This window comes from Bubalus kerabau, chromosome 3 (assembly GCF_029407905.1).
Source record: "Bubalus kerabau isolate K-KA32 ecotype Philippines breed swamp buffalo chromosome 3, PCC_UOA_SB_1v2, whole genome shotgun sequence".
Classification (NCBI taxonomy): domain Eukaryota; kingdom Metazoa; phylum Chordata; class Mammalia; order Artiodactyla; family Bovidae; genus Bubalus; species Bubalus kerabau.
The window spans coordinates 174,767,376-174,782,483 of NC_073626.1; the positions used below are offsets into that span (position 1 = coordinate 174,767,376).

General features: G+C 48.0%; 1 long non-coding RNA gene across 1 annotated transcript; it reads right to left on the bottom strand.

Moving 5' to 3' along the window:
- Positions 1-9,186: 9,186 nt before the first annotated feature.
- On the bottom strand, positions 9,187-11,077 carry LOC129646886 (uncharacterized). The gene is made up of 3 exons (XR_008712211.1): positions 10,936-11,077; positions 10,007-10,150; positions 9,187-9,279 (listed from the first exon to the last, which is right to left on the bottom strand). It is a non-coding gene; the product is annotated as an uncharacterized LOC129646886 (long non-coding RNA).
- Between the last annotated feature and the right edge of the window lie 4,031 nt (positions 11,078-15,108).

The window sequence follows — 15,108 nt, forward strand, 5'->3', positions numbered from 1 at the left end:
GGCACCTGGACCCATGTACCACAGCTACTGAGCCTGTGCTCTGAAGCCTGCAAGGTGCAACTGTTGAGCCCACATGCAGCAACTGCTGAAGGCCACGTGCCCTAGAACCTGTGCTCCTCGACAAGAGAAGCCACCACAGTGAGAAGCTAGCACAACACAACTAGAGAGTGGCCTGTGCTCTCTGCAACTGAAGAAAGCCTACGGGCAGCAACAAAGACCCAGCGCAGCCAAAAGTTGATAAATAATTTTTAATAAGAGGCTGGTGATGCTACCTTCTCAGACTCATTTGGCAGTTAATGAAGTTTATAAGGAGAAGGTTTCTACTTGGTACCTGGCACATAACAGACTGGATAAATGCTAGCTGAATCCAAGGATACATAGAAAAATAACCTGTTTCCTACCAGGGTGGATGATCATTAAGCAAACAGTTGTCCACAGCCTAGAAAGCCAGTGCTTCTAATCCCTAAGCCAGATTTTTGGCTGCCTTTTCAGCTGCCTCTTTAATACCCTTGGTTGCTTCTTTGTAAATCCATCTCTTCCCCTGCAAGAAGGAGCTTAAATCATTTGTCCAAACTGAAGCTCTCATGCTCTTTGAATGGGCTGCCTTTGCACTGGGGTTTCTGAGAGTGACTGCTATTGCTGAAAGCAGATGGAGCTGAGCTGGAAGCACCATCCTGCTCCAGGCAGGCGTTCTTGCTCTGGAGAGAGGCAGGCCTGTTTCTGGTGTCCAAACTCCTCCCTCTTGCAACTCCTCCCTCTCCTGCTCTACCACGTCCCGCACCTCTGCAGGGTCATTCTCACGTGATTCATCCCCCAAAGGATTTAAATACCCCATGAAAATTTTCTTCTGTTCCTTGATCATCATGCAACAAACTGAGGGAAATCTTTGTCAGAGCAGCCTGGGAGGATACGTGGTATGAGTGGAAAGAATAAACTGGAAGAAGACCAGGTGAGCTCTTGCTCGCTCCTGTGGGCTTGGCCTCCTCTCTGGAAACCGAGATTGGATGAGGTAAGAGTCGCCACCGTTGCTGGAAGACTGACACATCAGGTGCTGTGCAGCAGCCCCACACCCACAACTTTGCTTGACCTCTCCCCAGCCCCTGCAAAGCCCCGTAGGTGGTCAGTGCTTCTGTCTCAGGTAAGGAGACCAGGCCTCAGCAGTGGTCACATTCCTGAGGGCACCGTAAGCAGAGTCAGGACTCACACAGTCTCGGACACCTTGCTGCTGAAGTGATCCAGTGATGCCGTGCCACTGCAGCAGAAAGGGCCCTTCCAGATGGATTCTTTTTCGTGGACGCCCCACACCGCCAGAGCCAGTTTGGGGTAAATCATTGACAGTCTGAGGACCCAAGGTATGTGTTTAGGATCTCATGTGCACGAAATGTCACAGACAGGACGGAGCAGGGTGAAGAGCAGGCTCGGTCCTCTGGAAGCCTAACCAGCCTTTTCTCAGGAAGAAGCTACATGAGTCAGAAATGACAGGTTTCAGCAGCAGCTCCTCCACCACCAGCCTTCCAGCAAATCACTGCACCTTAGCCGTTGAATGGGGATGATCTCCACCCCTCATGTGCTGACGACACTGGTGACCAAGACTTTGGGCGGGCATGCAGCAGGCGCTCGCCGCGCGCTGATGGAGCTCGGCGAAAACGCGGGTGTGGGCGAGAGCTGTCGTCTTCCTGAGTCAGCAGCCGTGCTAGGCTAAAGGTTCTTCTGTTTTTTTCTTTTTTAAAACAAGCATAGTTGACTTACAATGTGCCAATCTCCGCTATACAACAAAATGGCTGTTTATATATATTTTTATATATATATATACACACACACACACACACACACAGACATATATACACATTCTCTTTTTAATATTCTTTTCTGTTATGGTTTATCCCAGGAGATTGGATAATTCCCTGTACTATCGAGTAACACCTTGTTGTTTATCCATCCTATATATGATAGTTTACATCTGCTAATCCCAAACTCCCCGTCCTTCCCTCCCCACCCTCTCCCCCTCTTGGCCACCACAAGTCTGATCTCTGTGTTTGTGTGTCTGTTTCTGTTCTGTAGATAGCTTCATTTGTGCCATGTTTTAGATTCCACACATAAATGATTTCATAAGGTATTTGTCTTTCTCTTTCCTGCTTTACTTATTATGATAATCTGTAGTGGCATCCATGTTGCTGCAAATGGCGTTATTTCATTCTTTTTATGTCTGAGTCGTATTCCATTATGTATGTGTACCAATCCTTTTTATCTAGTCATCCATTGATGGACATTTAATTTGCAAGAATTCTTAACCTGAAGATCTCCTAGAAGTCTATGGACGCCTGAAATTGTATGTAGAATTCTGTATTTTTGTATATTCATAATTAATAGTAGATTAACATATTTCATGCTTACTGTTTCGTAGGTTCTGTATATATTATCTCATTTATTCTCAATGACCATGTGGAAGTAAGTACTATCATTATCTCATATGTATGCATTTTGAGGCTCATATACCTATGAATGGCTAAGCCTGGTCTGTGACTCCATGCAACACCATTGTGCCAATTGCTTTGACATTTTTCTGGAAGACAGATTCTGAAGGCACCTGCGATACAGAGAAGCCTGGATGAACAGAGAAGAAAGCTAAGTAGGTTTGCTCTGTCCCAGCGAAGGGCCTGGGTCAGGAGTGCCACTTCAGGGTAAAGTTGTTGTCTGTGTTGTTTTTCTTGCTTGCTTCCTTGTTATGGGCACAAAGGTGCTAGTGTGTTGGATTTGCAAAGCTCTTGGAATAACCCCTGCTTCTGGGAAGGGTGGCAACAGGAGGTTCTGCCTCGCAGTCTTTCCTCTCCGGCTGCAGCTTCGCACGTCTCATGGCTCTCACACCCCAGAGGGAGCATTGCCCTGCTGATGTCTTGGGAATGTGGCGGCTCTGTGTTTGGAGTCATCCAGGGTACCCAGTCTGGATGAGGTGCCCCCAAGTAGAGAGCAGAAGGGAGGAGAAAGACAGGTGTCAGAGAGCAAAGACAAGACAAGACTTAGGCCCCCCACCCTATGCTGGTAACTTAGGCTAAATAGAGCTGCACTTTGAGGGTAACATTGCTGCATAGCAAATGACTACTCTGTATGGGGTCCCTTAGATAAAGACTTTGAGGGCAAACCTCTCTGAGCTTGGAGCTAGGAGATCGTTTTGCTTCCTACTTAGCTGGTCTGCACTCTTCAGTTAGATAAAGGAATGCTTCATTTTCTACTGTTTCCTTTTTGCCCGCTGTAAGAAAGCTCCCTTAATGTTCACTTGCTATGCTTTCCTCTGCCACGGTTTCTTAATGAGATTCTTACTCCACCTCACCCAAACTCTGCTTTTGTAATTTTAGTGTTCTGTGCCCCCATGTGTGTTGTAAACTGCCTTGAGTCTGTTTTGGAAAAGAAATGGGATGTGGAAAAAGTGCTAATTATGTGGTGCAGGAAGTCAGACTGCAGAGAAGCGGGTAGCTTCATGGAGGAGGTGGGTTGGGGTGGGTCCGTGGAGGGAGGATGGGCACTCCAGACAGGGGTCATGGCCCACGGGGAGGTACGGAGGCCGCTGGCACTTCCTGGCAGCTTTTACCTAGTGAGCCTCTAGAATTTTGGGGAAATCTGCAACTGGTTAGAAATATGCTTGAAACCAAGCACAGAGAAGAGAAGGTTTTCAGCTCAAGAGTAATGTTGAGGGATTTCCCTGGTGGTCCAGTGGCTAAGACACTGCACTCCCAGTGCAGGGGACCCAGGTTCGATCCCTGGTCACGGAGCTAGATCCCATGTACCGCAACTAAGAGTTTGTATGCCACAGCTCAAGATCCCACGTGCCGAGATGTATATAAAAGATTCTGCATGCTGCAACTAAGACCCAGCACAGCCAAATAAATAATAAATATTGTTTTTTGTAAAAGCAATGTCAGGAACGCAGAAGAGCACAGGGGCATGTACATGTAGGCTTGAGGGCCCACTGAAGCTCAACCAGAGGCCACCCTTCTTTCTGCTTCCCCCAAACTCTCCGCATGGGTGCTTTGACCGTGAATTGTGTGATTATCTGCTGTGGGACACAGCAGTCCCTCGGAAGAGGGAGAAACCCCTGTCTTACTGTAGCTCAGTGTTCAGTCATGTGCCTAGTGGTTGTGGGCCTGGGTTGGGGGTGACGAAGATGACCTGTTATTAGATCTTGGCACTGACTGTAGCTCCCTTGTGTGCCTTGGGGAGACACTTCGTTGTGAAGCCTCAACAAACTTACTGTAAAATGAGGATCATAGCACTTGTCTATGGGTGGGCAGAGTCAATGTGAAATATAGCAGCTGCCCAATAAATGACCCTTTTTTTCTCCTTTCCCATGGCCACTTGCTGAGGATAAAAGGATATTACCATAGCCACCAGGTGTATTTCAGAATGTCTGTCTTAACCCTTTCCTACTCCCCAGTGCTACCTCCACCCGCCATGGCTACCACACCAAACCAGGAAAGGCTGCTTGACACTGGAGTGTTTGCCGAAACCACCCCTGGTACCTGCCTTTATTCCACGGACCACCTGTTGGCTGCCTGCAGGAACTGCCCTCCTGGAAGCCAGAATGAGAAGGAGTGCAAAAGAGCAAGAGAGGTCTGTGTGCGTCCACGGCAGGGGTACCAGGGAGGTGCTGGACTGGGCTGAAAGAGTGCTGAGAATTTGTTGGCTCATCCTTTGAAAGCCTTTGAAAATGCCCTAAAGGAATGAGAGTGGTGCCTCCCCCTTGTGTTTGGCGCGACCAAGTTTATGTATATCAGACACTTGTGAACAGTGTTAGAGCCCGTGGTGCTCGGTATGTGTTCCCTAGCTGGCAGCTCCACCTCAGCAATTCCACTTTGTTAAATATCCGAAGGAAATGACTAAGTGTTCACAGCATTTGTATGACAGGGTAAGAATTGGAAACAACCTAAATTTCCAACAATAGGGGGGATAGGCTATGATTCATTCAAGGGATGAAACAGAATGCTATCATTATCATTCCAAGACAAAAAAATTTCATGATAAACTATTGAGTGAATAAACAAAGGCTATTAAACAATAGAGAATGGGTCCATTTTTTAAAGTAAACATTTGATTTGTAATAATTTTAAGTTTACAGGAAGATTCCAAAGATAGTACAGAGAGTTTCTGCATACACTTCACCTAGCTTCTCCAAATGTTAACATCTTACATAACCATGGTACAAACGTGGGTACATTATTAGACTCTGACTTTATTTGGTTTTCACCAGTTTTTCCACTAATGTCCTTTCTTTCTGTTCCAGGATCCAACCCAATATATTACATTGCATTTAGGGTTTTTTTTTTGTTTTTTTAAGGTTTATACACACAGAAAAAGCATGGGAGGTTACAGATGAAAGTATTTTAACTGTGATCATAGCTGAGTGTTGAAACTATGGAGTTTTTAAAAAGCTTTCTTGGGTCTTCTAATTTTTCTGTGTATAATTATCGCATACTTAAAAACAGAAAGCTAATGCCTTCAGGCTGAGGTGGTGTCTCTCTGGTTACTCCTAGTATGGCTAGGCTGTGTTGTGATTATTTATTCATTTGTCCTCTTTAGACTGACCTCGGGGCCGTGTCTTCTTCATCTCCTTTTCCCCAGTCTTGAAGCTTGGGTGGGGGCACTGAATTCTGGTTGAATGAATGAGTAAAATCAAAGAATTTTATTGCTACCAACTTTCACAACTAGTCTTAGCATTCTCTCAACTCAAGGAAACCCCAGGCTTACGTTTCTCCAGTTGGGTGACCCCTGCAGAAGTATTGGAACTGTTTTTAAAGTCTGCAGCCCCAGAGTTGACCCTAATGCCCATTACTGATTCAGTCACTGTGGGCAGAGTCATGGACTATGCCAGATAGCCAGACCTAGGTCAGCTGACCAGGCATTTATATGGTGTCCAAAGAAAAGACAGAGTTCTGTTGTCCAAGGGAGTGGGGTTGCATGTTAAGCAGGTTAAAAATAAATACAACATCAGAGTCAGGTCCCAAAGCAGTTGCTTAAATTCCTGATTCTTTCCACTAAACTATAAACTTGAGGAGGATAGGTCCACATCAATACTGTTTATTGTTAAATCCCCAACACGTAGCATAGAACTTGATATGTGCTGCTAAGTCATTTCAGTCATGTCCGACTCTGTGCGACCCCACAGACGGCAGCCCACCAGGCTCCCCCGTCCCTGGGATTCTCCAGGCAAGAACACTGGAGTGGGTTGCCATTTCCTTCTCCAATGCATGAAAGTGAAAAGTGAAACTGAAGTCACTCAGTCGTGTCCAACCCTCAGCGACCCCATGGACTGCAGCCTTCCAGGCTCCTCTGTCCATGGGATTTTCCAGGCAAGAGTACTGCAGTGGGGTGCCATTGCCTTCTCCGAACTTGATATGTAGCAGGGGCCTAATCAATATGTAGTGAAGAAAATACATCTCTTTGTAAAAGTAGTTTATTAATAGATAGTGTTTGAATCAATGATTTTAGTTGCAAATAACAGCACACTGGCTTTGAAAAGGAAATTTGTTGGCTCATGCAGCTGAAAAGTCTAGTGGAGGCTGGAAGGCATGATTTGATCTATTTCTCTGCTAATCCCCTAGCTCTGTACTTTCAGGGTCATCCTCAGGTTGGCTACTCTCATGACAGCAAAAGGACTGCAGCAGTTCCAGACCTCACCTCTACACTCGGTGCCATCTGGAGCCAGAGAGGGACTGTATCCACGAGTTCCCAGCAGGATTCCCTGTGGACTAAGATCATCTGTTGTTCAGTTGCTAAGTCATGTCCAACTCTGTGACCCCATGGGCTGCAGCACACCAGGCTTCCCTGTCCTTCACTGTCTCCTGGAGTTTGCTCAAATTCATGTCCATTGAGTCAGTGATGCTATCTAACCATCTCATCCTCTGCCACCCTCTTCTCCTTTTGCCTTTAATCTTGGCCAGCATCGGGGTCTTTTCCAATGAGTCAGCTCTTCGCGTTTGATGCGGTTCTTCACAAAGATCATCTGATCACTTGTGAACTGGCCATTAGTGGGAGGGGTTATTTATTGGCTTAGCTTAGATCATGTGCCCTACCATTAGAACAAGTGCAGGAGGGAGTAGAATCAGCTTTCCTGAAATCATGTGGAACCCCAGTGGAAACTGAGATTTTTGAGAAGGCAAAAGCAGTCTAGGTCCTGGAGAGGTAACAAACAGTCATCTGACTCAGTTGCTGAGTTGTGTGGAATAGACATAGGCTGCAAGAGTTAAGGGAAGGCAGTGAGCGAGGGCTGCAGCAGCCGGAGAAGGGAAGCTTCACGGAGGAGGAGAAGAGCCTGAACTAAGACCTGAGATGAACGATTTAGGCAATGGAGAGTTGTGGGCTGGGGGGCAGTGAAGAGGAGGGAAGGACCTCTTATGAAGATGTCATGAGCGTTTCCATGTGCCAGACGGCATGCTAACCCCTCTTTAGGCATTTTCTCAATTAATCACCACAACAACCTGCAAGTTTAGTATCTTCATTGTCTCCATTTTACAGGTGACAATCTGAAACCCAGAGGACACATGGTAATTGTTGACGTTGGGCCTTGGACCCAGCCTTTCTGGCTCTGGAGCCACGATGCTAGTGAGTGAAGAGGGCCGAGGCCACCTGAGGCGTGTGTGCACTAGTGGAGTGGCCTGACCTCAGAGATCATCACAGAGGGAGTTAAGAGTGTGAAGCGAGGCTCCAGAGTTTCCTCTCCCAGCCTGTGTTCATGCTGTCTTCTCCACCTGGAATTCCTTCTCCCCATCCCTCTCTAAACCCTACTCCTTCACGGCCTGAGCTCCATATTACATTGTAACACCTAGCCCGTGTGAACTGCATGAGACTGTTCTCACTAGACTTCTGTGAGGTCCTCGCAAAAACTGCACTTCACCTTTGTATTTGGGGGCTTGACACAGTGAACTGCCCTTTATGGTTGCCATGGTGACCTCCTCTTCTGAGGACTGGAGGGATATCAAAGACACAGATTGTTAGAGCCCTCAGCTTTACCTTATCTAATCCTCTCGCTTTATAGGAAAAGAAATAGGCCAGAGAGGTTGGGACTTTCCCAAGGAACCAGTTGAGTCTAGAACTCAGGATCCTGGGATTCGAAAACGATATGGCTTGAAGAGCATTATTAGCTCTGGAACCAGATTGAACTCAGATCCCAGTTTCTCTGTGCCAGGCGGTGTGACTTGGGCAAGTCACTTACCCTCTCTGAGCTTCATTTCCCTCAGCTGTATAGTGGGGTTATAATGGAGCCTCCTCCCAGGGCTGTTGTGAGAAATAGTTCTTTTGAGTTTCCAGCACAGAACCTGGCACATGATGATTCTGCAGGAAATGCAGACTTTCGTCATCCAAGTTATGGACACCAGCCCCTCCCAGCAGGGCCTTCAGAATCCTCCTGTCCTCTTCCACATCCCAGTCCATACATCTTCCCTTCAGAACAGCTGAGAGACCAAAAGGAAGTCGCTGTGATGACTTTGGGGTGGGGGTGGGCCAGAGTCCCCTCCTTTGAGATACTGGCTTGGGCTCATATGACTCCTTTGTAGGTCAGAGCCCCACCCGTTGCTGCCCCACTGGCTTGAGGCCACCAAGGCCGGGCCCTGAGACTCCCTGCTTCTGCCTCAGGCTGGCACAGGTGTGGAGCTGCAGTGTGGTCTCTCACATGCTCTGTGCCAGACCAAGAAGGCAGCAGGAATAACAGACAGCCCTGGGCAGACACCCAGAATGCAAGGTCCTTTGTCTCTGGGGTGGAGGTGCTCCCAGGGCTGGATGGCACAATCACACAACTGGGCTCCCCCCCATCCAAAAGATATACTAAGTCATCCCCTTTTGAGAGCCGCCACCCAACCCCTGCTCCTGATCATATGAGCCCCTGACTCCGCATCTTCTGTGTCTCCCTGGCTGGGGGATGGTGGACAAGTCACTTTAGTCCTGTGTGTTTCAGCTTCCTCCTCTGTACTATGGGGACAGTGATGCCTTCTTCAGAATTAAACAGAATCCCATATGTGAGAGTGTCCTATGCTAGGTCTTCACACAGTAGGTGCTCAATATATGTTTCTCCCCTCCTTGCTCAGCTGTGCCATTGTCTGGGCAGCGGGGATCAGAACCAAGGCATGATGCCTTTGAAAGTTCACCAAGCTCTGAGCACAGCTGTCTGAAATCATACCTTCTGTTCCCACTGGATGGACTCCCAACACCTGGGCTTGGTCCTGGTTCTGCCCCTTACTAGGCAGCTTTTATTAATATGTATCATTCACATTCTGTGAGCCTCGGTTTCCTCATCTGCAAAATAAACACATTTATTGATTCAGTATATTTACTCTTTGTACTGGGCTCTGGGCACCAAGAAACAAATGAGATTGCTTGCCTTCAAGGACCTCCCAGTCTAGTAGAGGAGACAGATGTAAAATCAGAGACATGTGGAGGGAGCAGTAAGAGCACAGCAGGGGGTGACCAGCTTAGCCTAGGTGGATCAGGGAAGACCTCAGAGGAAGGGACATCTGAGCCACACCTTGAAAGATGAGTGCAAATTTGCCAGGCAGCGTGGGGGACAGATTTTGTGTCAAATGTGTTTTATTAATTGGGCTGCCTGGCCCTGCTAGCTCCTACCTCAGCCCACCTTGCTCACAGAGGAAACAAAGAAATGCACTAGAAACTCATCTCCAGGCCAAGAGCTCCTAGAACAAGGGGCAAGGGAGGTGTACCCACCTGCAGGGCAAAATCTAGACTCACCATCCCGCCACACAGAGGCCCATTCACCTTCATATCCCCCTTGTATTTTACACTCTGGCACAACAGAACCTCTTAAAGGTTCCTGAGATCAACATCAACCTGTCTGTCCTCCTTGAGTCCCCTCCCTCTCCACATCCACCTGGCAACCTCCAGTTCATCTCCTGGAAACGTGATTGGGCCCACAAGCCACCTGGACACCTTTTTATTTATAAATACATGGACTCAACCTATGTTCAGGAGTGACTGAGGATCCTTCAAAGACAAAATGTATGTTTACCCAGTGTCCAGCATAGGATTGACCCAGGGCTGCATTTCTGGGTGGATGGTTCAAAGTCCACTTCTTCGGCCAACATTGGGCTTCTGCCTCTGGCCTGCTGGCACTGAGCAAGGCATAGAGGATGCAAGAAGCACAGGGTACCGTCTAGGGAGAAACACACGTTAACAGGTAATTATAGCATTGGGTGATATGGTGGGAAAACAAGTGAGAGCAATTATAGGTTTCCCCTGATATCTGAAATCGGGGTTTTCCACTGCAACCTTTCATAAGCCAAAATGGCATAAGGCAAAGAAGCAGTTATCTCAGGACACAAGAACGCACAAGATAGAGCACAGATGCTCACAGACACAGGTGAAAGCTATGGCAGCTTGATGCTGAGACGCTGAGTGGGGTTCCCGGGGAAGGAGCTTCTCCGTGCCACTCTGCTCTGCTCTGGATGCACACTACCTCTACAGCTGGCTGCAGAACAAACGCTCAAACGCTGAATGTTGTTTTTGCTTTTTGCCTTGTTTTGTAAAAGTGAAAATCCCCTTCGGATTCCTCTTGGTTAGCAAAAACAGGTACTAATGTGGGTCTTCTATAAACAAAGTGGTGGAAAGCAAACTTTTGAAAAGCAGGGGATACCTGCAACTTTGGGTGCACTGGAGAAGACTTGCAGTAGCCAACATGAAGCTGGGCCTTGAAAGCAAAGCAGGAGTTTTCTGGGTGGTGAGAGAAGGGAAAACATATACAAGGCACAGAGACATGAAAAAGGATAGCATGCTCCAGGGACAGCAAAGTATTCCTCATGGCTGGAGCCTGAGAGGAATGGCTGGTGGTGGGGGGTGGGGTGGGAGGGGTGAATATGGGAGATGAGGCTAGGGAGGCAGGCCGGGGCCAAGGAGCAGCAGACCTCACCCTCATGTCAAGGAGTTTAGACACATACACACCTAGAGCCAGTTATTGAAGATCTTCAAACACGAACAGAGTGACATGGTCAGTTTGAGGGATTCTGTTTTTTAGGCCCCAGAGCGAGGCATTCAAGATCTTAGTTCCCTGACTAGGGATCAAACCTGGGCCCCCTGCACTGAGAGCGTGGAGTCTTAACCACTGGGCCCCAGCCAGGGAAGTCCCCGTTTGCATTTCAATGTAGAGGGGAGAGGGGATACAGAAGCCCGATAGGAAGCTGCTCTGTTAGTCCAGGGATTTGGGCCACTCAATACTGTTAACACTCAGTCATCACTCTGTTTGGCTCCATGCTAATTACCTTATACAGATCCCATTCTTCCAGGACCCTCTTTCGACTGAAAAACAGGTGTAAAGAATTTAAGTACCTTGCTTTACTTGTAAGTGGTGAAGCCTGGATTTGCACCATGGTGGCACACTTCAGGGCCTGTGCTTTCAGTTTCTGTGCTATATGGGTTCTCACTAGCATCACAGCAATAATAATAATGCTATGCTAATGAGGTTTGCCGAGTGCATATTCAACTTTGGACTCTTACCTCAGGTTTAATCAAGTTCTAATCAGGCCGGCAAGGAGGATACTGTCCAGCTGGAAGGCCATCCCCAGAACCCAGAGTCCAGTGGAGACAGTGCTCCAGGCCTTGCTGTATCCAAGCCACTCAGAGGGAAGTGACCTGGCCACCTCCCCAAACTGCTGACAGTGACCTTTGGCAGAGGCATCCAGAGCCTCGTGCTGCAGTTGGCCGACAGCCCAGCCAGAACGGCTGAGCCAGTATGGCCTGGGCAGCTGCGGGGCCTGGGCCCCAGGGGCCTCCAGACACCCTGGCTTAAAGCCAGGACACTGTACAAGGCTGCTAGAGCCCATAGCGTTGGACCCAGCATTAGGAGCCCAGCTTGGTCACTGATGTGCTATGGAATCTTAGGCAAATCCCTACCCCTCCATGGGCCTCAGTTTCCTAGAAGGTGAATGAGTAAAACTTGCCCCTTCCTTACGTGGCCTGTGATGGGCAGGGCACTGGGAGTACCACAGAGTCATCTCTTCTGCCAGGAAAGCTGACCCTCATGTTACTTAGGATCTCTCCTTAGTGCCAGGCCCTGTGCTTTGTACTGAGGCCACAGAGCAGGGCTGAGCTGACTCCTGCCTCCAAGCGGTTCCCAGTTAGTTGTGGGACTGGGGGACAGACAGTAAAATCAATTGCAGCCCAGTGTGGTAGGTACTGTATTGCACAGAGAGAAGGATACCTAAGGGGGCCTGTGGGGCTCCAAGGAGGGAGCAGGTGGCTCTGCCCGCAGAGACTGGGAGGGCCTCCAAATAGGAAGAACAGGGAACTGCACTGTGCCTTGCATCTTCCAGGTCGAGAAGGGGGTGGGGTGCGTTCCTATTGAGGCAACAACCTGTGCAAAGGCCTGGAGGCAGAAAAGACTGGTCCGTTGAGGAAAAGGTGAGCATCATGTGGCAGGTGGTGGGGAGGGGAGTGTGTATGTGTTCAAGGAAATGGGGCTGAAGGGGCAGGTGGGAGGCAGCATGGGGCCGCACTGAGTCCCAGCTGCCAAGGCGCAGCTGAAGACTCCTCGGCCAGGAGCAGAGCCCACACACAGGCCTCGTGGGCAGCTGGGAGGGAGCCTCTGGAACCCCAGGTGGCCGGTTCCTCCCTTCCAAGGCCAAAAGTCACCCTGCCCTCCTGTTCAGGGCACTCCATCCCCTCCAATCTCAGACAAAGCCCTTCACAAAGCAGCCCAATTATCTCAAGCACCTCATCCTTGGGAGCTTCATCCTCTATCTTTAGGTTTCCTTGGCAGTCCAGTGAGGCAGCTGAGGCTCAAAGCCGCCAGGTGGTGCAGAAACAGTTTTAAGCACCTGTGGTCAGTCCCCATGTTAATCTCTGGAGAAGGAGCCAGACAGGATGCCTGCAAGGAGCTCACAGTCTGGCTGGGAGAACAAATGCTAAACGGGGGAGCATGCTGATAATTAATTATTTACTGTTGTTTCGGTTGTTTAGAAAAACACATCAGCCATAAAAAAAGAATGAAAATAATGCCATTTGTAACAACATGGATGGACCTAGAAATTGCCATAGTAAGTGAAGTAAGTCAGAGAAAGACAACTATCATATAATATCCACTTATACATAGAATCTTTAAAAATGATGCAAGTGAACTTATTTACAAAACAGAAGTTGAGTCCCAGATGTAGAAAACAAATCTGTGGTTACCAGAGGGGAACGGGAGGGATAAACTGGGACATCGGGACTGACATACACACACTACTATATATAGAACAGATAACTAATAGAAACCTACTGAATAGCACAGGGAACTCTCTTCAATATTCTGTAGTGACGTATATGGGAACAGAACCTTTAAAAAAAAGTGGATATACCTGTATGTATAACTGACTCATTGTGCTATACAGCAGAAACTAACGCAATATTGTAAAGCAACCATAATCCAATTTTAAAAATTAATTCAAGGGTGGGATGGGAAGGGGGAGGAAGGCTCGAGAGGAAGGGGATATATATAATTATTACTGATTTGAGTTGTCGTATGGCAGAAATCAACACAACAGTGTAAAGCAATTATCCTCTGATTAAAAAAACATAGTGAAAAAATTTTTGCAACAAAAAATAATAAAATTAATTCAAAATTTTTAAAATAAATTAATAAATAAATGAAAAATACATGTAGCTGGAGAACTTTATAAGAGGGAACTGACCTCTCCGGGCAGACAGAGAAGGCATTCCTGAGAAGGTAATGTTGCAGTCTGAGCCTGAGGATGCAGAGTTGCTGGCTTACTCATTGAAGCAGGAGTGGGGAGAATGTTACCAAGTCCCAAATGACTTGTCCCAGGTCCTCTGTTCACAAAGGGGATTTGACTCCAGGTCCACTGCCTCACAGTCCTCCTCCCATTAGGATTTTTCTCTAATTATTCAGATGTCACCAGTAAAGAATTTCCATATCTTTGATCTTGCTGGATCCTCCCTGAGGTAGGGCCCACCTGCCCATTTAGAGGCAAGCTGAAACCTAGGAAGTCCAAGTGACTCACCCAAGTCCACACAGCGAGTCAGATCTAGGGCAAGAACCCACATGTCTGGGCTCTGAGATACCCGATGAGATCATGGAGGAAATTCTATGCTGTCTTTCCCAGCTTTGCCTTGGACCAGACCATCCCTGGAATGACAGACACCCAAGGGGCTTTCCTGGAAAACAACTTCCTTGAGGGACATGAGAGCTGCTAAGAAATATTTTCAGCTCTGGGGCAGCCCCATGCTAAGCCCATGTTCCTGGGCTTAGCATGCCCAGGAACCTCCCTTACTGATAGCCCTGAGCTCAGAGCAAACACTTGGACCATGATTCTTTCTGCCCTTGATGTTTCAAACGGAACTGCTGCTGAATGAAATGGAGTGTAAGCAAGAGCTGGACAGGCCTCTAGGGCACGCAGGCACCACCTTCAGAAAGACCTGTAAACTGTAGTAAGCTCTAAGCCCTGGAGCACAGGGCCCTCAAGCCCTGAAGAGGGATGAGTATCTTTGGATCCCAAGGGGATATCATCCCCATTCAGGGGCCTCTGGGTCCCAGTGGGAAGACTTCTAGACCATTACAGATGGATCTTTTGGGGTTTTAATGAGGAGTCTTTGAATACTGTGGACCCTGGTGACGGGGTTCAAACAATAACAGATCACTTGTCAGAATCATGGTAACAGTTGAAGTGTTTGCATATATTTGCTGTGTATCTATGGAGTTGCTTCAGTTCTTTTCATCCCCAGAGCACGCACTCCTTGATGGTCTTATGCTCCACACTGGCCCTCAGAGCTTCATCTTATGGCGCCAAAGAGACTGAAGATGGAGAAATTAAATCCAAATCCCCTTAGAGAAGCACACATCTGGAATCAGACCTTATCCTGTCCTAGGGCCTCCATCTGCCCTTGCACCCTCCCCCCACCACCACCATCCAACTGGCCCTGCCTTTCCAACTCCTGCTGAGCAGCAGGCCTTAGAAGCCAAATAACCAGCCCCTACTCCCCACTCCTTTCTGAAAAAGCCTTGTCTGGGGAGGTGGGATGAACTGGAGACCTTCATCCTGACTCTGTCTCCTTCCCTGCTTTGCTAGGAGTTTAAGTGAAATCGTGGGTCTGGGACCTCCCTGGTAGTCCAGTGGCTAA